The following is a 7,140-nucleotide window of genomic DNA, read 5'->3' on the forward strand; positions in this document are numbered from 1 at the left end:
TGTTTCCTTTCCCATGCCTGCTTAGGCGTGGGCAAGTCTACGTGGGATATTGTCCACTAATTATGAAATTGTCCTTTTTCACGCAATCCCCGCAAACCCCCTAGCGGTGTTCTATTCTGACTGTAAATGTATTACCATACCCGACGGTAATACACCCACCATTTGAGAATGAGCATTATCATCAGCATTACCATGTCAGGTGTAAAATATTGTTTTGATGGAGATATGATGAAGATGTATATAGCGAAACGAACACCGTAAATGGAATTGAACTTGTGGAGGAAGCGAACCGAAATCGCAACGAGAAACCAGAGGGGTTAATGCTAAACGAAATTTTCAGCAGGTTAGAATGAATTTCTTTAAGCGGCGGTCGGGACTGGGTGGGGAGTAGTTCACCGTTGCAGTTACGGGCCCGAGTGGGTGGCAGGTAGGAAGAGAATACTCGCGAGTGTGCCATCAGCCAGGGTGAGGCATCGCCACGCCTTCATTGCACTGATATATTTTGGCTTCAAGACGGCCCCGCAACGGCCGTCAAAGTCGTTACAATCGGTGAGGGTATACGCATTACCGTAGCAGCTGGATCTGGGTTGTACGAGGAAATTGACATAGATAGTAAGGAGGACATAGAGTCGCAGATTATTTCGGCCACTATGTGGGTGTCGACCATTACCAGCCAGATTGGATGTATAACAGTTGTACGGGGCGTGTGAAGCAAATACAGCAATAGTCTGGAGCTTAAGCAGAGGGAGAACGAGGAAGGAATATGACGGGAGAATTAGCGTCTGGTGACCGCTAAATATGGAAACATAGTCCCATGTCGTTGATACAACAACTACAAAGGATTACAAGCCTTGAGTCGTTTTCCACGACGTTCTGTACGAAAGTCGCAACCTCATCGGGAACTCCGTACCCAAAATGGTACGCCCCAACATCTTATTCTCACTATGATTAATTGGTTCCACATCGCCAACCGATTCAAAAACTCCTGGCTTTCTGTCTCTATCCCATTCCATGATGGCCTCCCCGGTCTTACAATTATTTTGCCTCTCCTCTTATCCCGCTGAAAATATTTCTGCCATTTTAATCAGCAATACGTCAAAGCCATCTTCGTCATACCTTAACTGACCTTCACATAAATCGTTGAAAAGCTTCCCTTTCCTAGCACGACTGACGCCCTCATCTCTCATCCGGGGCGCACTATCTCTAGTACCGATCGTTTCCCTCGCCAATGGGGTAGCTGTCTTATATACTCTGAAGCCAAAATGGACGTCTTCTCTGATAATTATCTACAACTGCATGACAATCCATACTTTGTTTGGCTTCAAACCCGCTGGCCTAACCTATTGTTCTTTCTCGGTAGCCTGTCTATGCCTCCTCTACACTCCACCAAATCACGTAGCCAACTGCTCAAGCTACTTTCCCCTTCAAAAACTCCACCTCAAACGTTGGACAGGTACGCTCCGCAGAAAGGGTCACCCTATCACGTTGCACAATGGAGTGTTCGTATACTTGCCACCCCTCCGGTAGCACTGTCCATCGCCGGTGGTCCTGAGCCTGGCCTGGAAATCAGGGAACTTAAGCAAAGAGTACCGTTTTCGTTTGTCAGTACCTGGTTCAGACTTATCCCGGGCGTCAGTTACGTGGCAACGCCACAAAATACGGGCAAAGAGCACCTCTCCTTTTGTTTGACTTTTTAAATGCATGGTGATACTCCGTGGGGCTCACGGTTAACATTCACCTGCATGTCTTTGCCACCATCGTCTTGGTTGAGGCTGCACTACACCAAGTCAACCTGATCAGCGGACATAAACACGCCCGCCCCTCGGATATTATCTGTCTAATAACCTTATTTACATTAACCCCTCCGCACACACACTTTGCACAACGGTAACACCGTTTTTTTAGGCGAGATGCCTTTTCGTTTGCTGTTACTGCCACATACAATTCGTTTATTGGAGCTGACAGCAGTGACCCGGTGGCTTTCGACCTACGCCCTTACCTTCCTGTTAAGCTGACCTAGGTAAACCCCCATTATCTCAGAAGCTGTTGCCCAACCGCTCACTATTTATCTGCTGTCCCTGTTTACTTCAACACTCCTTTATGCACAACGGAGACCTTAAGATTGGGTTTTCCTGCCGAGCTGAAAAATACCGCCATGCAATCCTCTGTTCCAAATTGTCCAACGACCAGCTACACCGATAGCTTCATAGGCGGCTCAGTTCTTAACACAACGAAATTGAACATCCACCCTGACCAAGCTAGCACCTACTTTTTCGGTCAGCTAAAGTAATTTGCCCTCTCGTGAGTTCATTTGGCTTCCTGTCGCTCTCTTTTTAGAGTTTTCTAATATAAACCTTTTTATCTTATACCTCCAGGCACTCATCGGACGCTACTGCATTCATCCAATCCATTCTTAATTCCCCCGAGGTAAAAAAATTCGGCTGCGGTTGCCCAAACGTCCCGTAAACATTTATCCATTCAATCTGGCTTGTCCGTGTCAGCGTTAATTTGGTCACCTTATTCTTCCCTACTTATTCCCTACTCATTCATTGGCGACTGAGAGCAAATTCTTCAGCTACCCAAACCGCCTCCGGGATATGTTCTCTCCAGTTTGCTGAATTTCCAGTTTGGATGTGTTATATCAATTTACTTTCCCTGATTCTACTGGGTTACACTCAGATGAAAAGAGGGCAGTAAGAAAATCTTTGTATAATGCAAACACAGACTTTTATGTACATCATTCACTCGCGACCGTATTTGATGGTGGATATGCTCTCAGCCGACCAATGTCTCCTGAAAACCCACCTCGGTTCTCGAGCGGTTTTTTCTTTGTCTCGGTTAGTCAGAGATGACCGTCTGTGCGCTTGTGTACGGAGTGCACATGCCTCCTTGGCATCGGGGAGATGTGAAACACACGCATACCTTCTTCAGTTTCCACCGGCACATGATGAAATCGGACACGGTTAAGACATATGGGCGCACAAGCACGGCACTTTTTCACTTGATGAATATTTTGCTACCCTGTGGGCTGATGCGCGGCCGTATTGAGATCTCGTTGACTACCATTCTATGTTCCTCAAAATGTCAGCCATTTTCTGTGCAGTTCGCGTTCGCCTCATGCGCTACCATCAGATCCCTCATCCAAGGAAATATTACACCCAATCTCATTCTTACCATGGACACTGATGAGTCTTTACAGTTTCGCTGTACACTGACTATGAGATTCCTGCTACCATTATTTTGTGTCACTGATTTCTCTTCTTCATTATCCCCACTTACGCTTTTTCTGACTCTGACCATAAGCCTGACAGAGCCAGGCGGAGAAGAACTCATCGTGGTTTTGGACGTTAGTTCAATTTGATAATAATAATGTTTATTTCCGACTAGCGGGTGGCATAACATCAGGCATGATCATACGGTAACAGTCAGAATAAAGCTTGACTGGAGGAATCGAGGGGGCTGAATACTGCATAAAAACCCACGATGTCGTAATCAGTACACAATATCCGATGTGGACTTGTTGATGTTTAAAAAGGTACGGGGATAAAAATCATAGCCAATGAGAGTTTAGCCTAATTTTGGGGTAAATAGCAAATTCAACCAAGTTCAAATGGTTAGGATTCTAAGGTGGCGGGCGAAAAAGTACGAGGGAGGGTTAAACGGCATAGTTCTAGGATAGGAAAACTTCATGCTGAGAAAAAAGAGGGATCACAACAACGAATCTGGTGTGGTAGCAGGATTGTCATAATCTGGCCGGTTAAGTTGAACTAAAGTCCAAAAGCACCAAAAAGGCCTATTCGGTCCTGGACTGTTAGACTAACGGCCAGGGCTGCAAAAAACGTGGGTGGGAACGATGGGGTAAAGGAATCAGCGGCAGAGAGATAAATGGTAGCAAGGTAGCATGGCCACGGTGTTCGCTGAAACTGTAGAGACTTACTGTTTAGAGTGAGATTGGGCGTAATTTTCTTCGGGGGGGGGGGCTAATGCTAGCACACAAGGCGGAACGCGAACTGTATAGAAACTGAATGACTTTGTCACAAGCGTATGATGAAAGTTAACGAGATTTACAGCAGTCTTTGTCCCCCAGGGATCTAGTTGGCGTTGCATCATCGTCCAATCAGACGGGCCACGACTTTCTCACCAGATTCAAGGTCTAGAGAAATTGTCCCGTGTTGTTGATTGAGGGGCATGACCCACAGATGAAATGTTTCAACTTCTTCCATAGTTTTTTAATAAGCCTATAGTTCGCCGTTCCAGGCAATGATATAATCGGTTAGAGGAGTATTGTTTCTTTAAGTACCTTTGAGAGTCCGTAAAAGCGGGAATTGGCCGAGTAACGGGCCCTTATTCTCTAATCATCTTTTTGTTATCCTGTGGAGATCTTGGAATTACTTTAAGCCCTTACTAACTTCGTTTGCAGTTCAGCAACTAAAACAAGACGATGAGACAGCATATAAATGGCAACAATTCGCAGCGAACAGCTAGCACAAAGAAACCCGTGAGGTGAAAGAAAGAACGGAAAGCCAGTTAGGAGTGAAATGGCAACCGCATACATCGTACGCGGTCGATTGAGATCCGGGTTGTTCTCGAGTATACGCGTATTTGGCACTCAGCAATTTACCAGTGGTCAGGCATTCCCCGGGGGCACAAGGTTCAAAACAGCTGTTTCCTATATTTCAGTGTGATACATTAAACGCATCCTTCACACTTTGAGCTTATGGTCCATCGTTGCACTTGGTCTGCCAATCCGTTGCAGTGGTAACATGATGAATTTCATTTCCAGCTTGTGAATGGGATACCGTCAGTTATAATCAGTTATAATAACTGACAGCACAACTGAAGCTGCTTGCGGACGCTTAGTAGTGTGTAATAGAGGAGCGGCCGTATAAAAACTGGCATTGACAAAACAAAGTCTTGTTAATTTTGGCTAGACCTAAACTCGGGAGGTATTAAGGCTGGCAAAATGCAGGTCGCATGGGGGGCAGGGCGGGAATTCTTAACACTGGAAAAATTATAAATTGAGATTATGTAACTAGCATATTGGGGCAAGTTGTAAAAGCAACTTCACAGTTTTTTACTAGAACTATTAAGCATTGCAAGAATCCGATAATTCTGGGCTCCTTAGTGGTCAGCTTGATCCGCAGTTAGCAAAATGCGGATGAAAAAACAGCTTAGGTCGAGCAGGGGGAAAGAGGATTCCTACCGCGAGAACGTAGTTAATGTAGCTTCTGAGTGGACTCACTAGTTTTGAGTGCTGCAAATATTCATCGCCCACAACATATCCCGATAACATAAATGACAGCAGACACCAAGAACACAAGTTGTTTCGTTTCAAGGTAAAAAATAAAACAAGAAACTTTAGTGGCTGCTACCTGTGACGGTTTCTTTTGTTGCCATGTGTTTGTGTGCATATCGAGATAGATATAAAAAACTCATAATAAAGCGACAGTACAGTAAAAAGGACTGCGGTAATCTGACACCAATAATGAAATGCTATTGTCATGAAGATATGGAATTAGCAGCCAAGGAGCCGTAAGATCTGAGTCCGGCTATTGAACCTGAGGGGAAGGCTTTTGATCAAAGTTGGCGGGGAAAGGGAGCGGATGAAGGGAGCAGGGACCGAGGTGCGAAGACAAGCCTGCCAGTTCAGGGGACGAGGGTGCAACATAAGAGAATATTAAAAGGAACGGAGGCAACAAAGAATACGCACGTATAGAATGCGACAAGGAATCAAAACGAGTCAATCAGCACTGCTACCATTATGTTATCTCATACAGAACGAAAAATTCCGAGTTCCAAATAATTTAGTTATCAACCACCTGAATGCATTACGAGCTACTTGACTCTCAAACACGCTTAGTGACTTGTCACCTGACTTCGAGGACAAACCCGCCATGGACGATTTCACTGTTGCTCCACCTTGACACCTTTCGCACTGAAACAATCTGGGAGAGCAGTCCAAATTCAATTCTAAGTATTTTGCACGCATCTTTCTCTTTCCACTAGATGTGAGACTACCATGCGCCCTACGAACTATGGACACAGTTTACACAGATGGAGAATCAACTCCGGTCAGCCGGTGTTGCAGTTGCTGGTGCGGTTTGTGATCCAAGTGACACCCAATCGGAAAAACCGATCGCCTACCCGCCTTCGCATTAAACGACGGTTGGGCATCAGTAACAGGAATAAGTACACAGATTCGTGCGGCGCTGAAACAATTTTTTTGACAGCCAGAGAATGAAAATATATGTTTTTGGCAGTGAAAATATGTAGGAACGTACGTGGTTGATCGGATCACAAAACAATGCCAGCTACGTAAACCGATAAACAAACCTGCTCATTTAAAATAGCACAAACATGCGGAGGCGATGGGAACATTACAGTGGCTTCCCGCGTATAAAATCTGCTGCATTTTCCACAGCAACGAAACAAGTAGCTATATAAAGAACTTCAGGAAACCGACACAAATTCTACAAACCATTGATAACTGGCACAACCAAGGCAACAGACTTATCTAGGATTTGTAAGATAGAACGTTAAACAAAATATAAGTTTGGCTGCACGTAATCAATCAAAAAAGAGCCCACAATACGAGTCCTATCTGTAACTGCCCCCAGAACTGTGTGGCGTGATGACCTGCCTGCACAGAGTAACTTACAATAATTAACTGGTAAGCGATTGAGTTTCGCAGTGTGTAGACTGGGGCAATTAACCACACAGTGCTCTTAGCTATGAAAAATTTGAGTGTGAATTGAAACTTTTGGTACGAAAATGTTGAATTTTGTTGCATATGTGCCTAAGCTCAAAACCATCTTAATCTACGCTCGTATTTTTGCAGCTCACTAAATTTCATTGAATAGTGCTTTAAATGGGTTCGAGAAGGAGCGTGTACAACCGCCGGAGGAAGGTCATTCCACGCAGCTACTACCCGAAATGAAAAAAAGTTTTGGCTAACGGATGTGTGTGCCCTGAGCTTGAAGATTTTCTTACTATGTCCTCGCCGGGTGTTTGCTGGGTCAACGGTAAAAAATCTGTTTGCCAAGCTTTGTTCAAACAGGGCGTAGGTAAGAATTAGGTCCCCTCGGAGGCGACGGTACTCCAGGGGAAAGAGATCAAGCGTCGCGAGACGCGTTTCGTAGT

At 45.0% G+C, this 7,140-nt stretch overlaps 1 protein-coding gene across 1 annotated transcript in view; it reads right to left on the reverse strand.

The window, feature by feature from the left end:
* The window catches only part of T265_10349 (hypothetical protein), a gene marked incomplete at both ends in the record, with an annotated part of 12,375 nt that overhangs the window by 818 nt on the left and 4,417 nt on the right, over positions 1 to 7,140 (reverse strand). The gene's annotated exons all lie outside the window — the stretch shown is intronic.

This window comes from Opisthorchis viverrini, assembly GCF_000715545.1.
Source record: "Opisthorchis viverrini unplaced genomic scaffold opera_v5_358, whole genome shotgun sequence".
Taxonomy (NCBI): Eukaryota; Metazoa; Platyhelminthes; class Trematoda; order Opisthorchiida; family Opisthorchiidae; genus Opisthorchis; species Opisthorchis viverrini.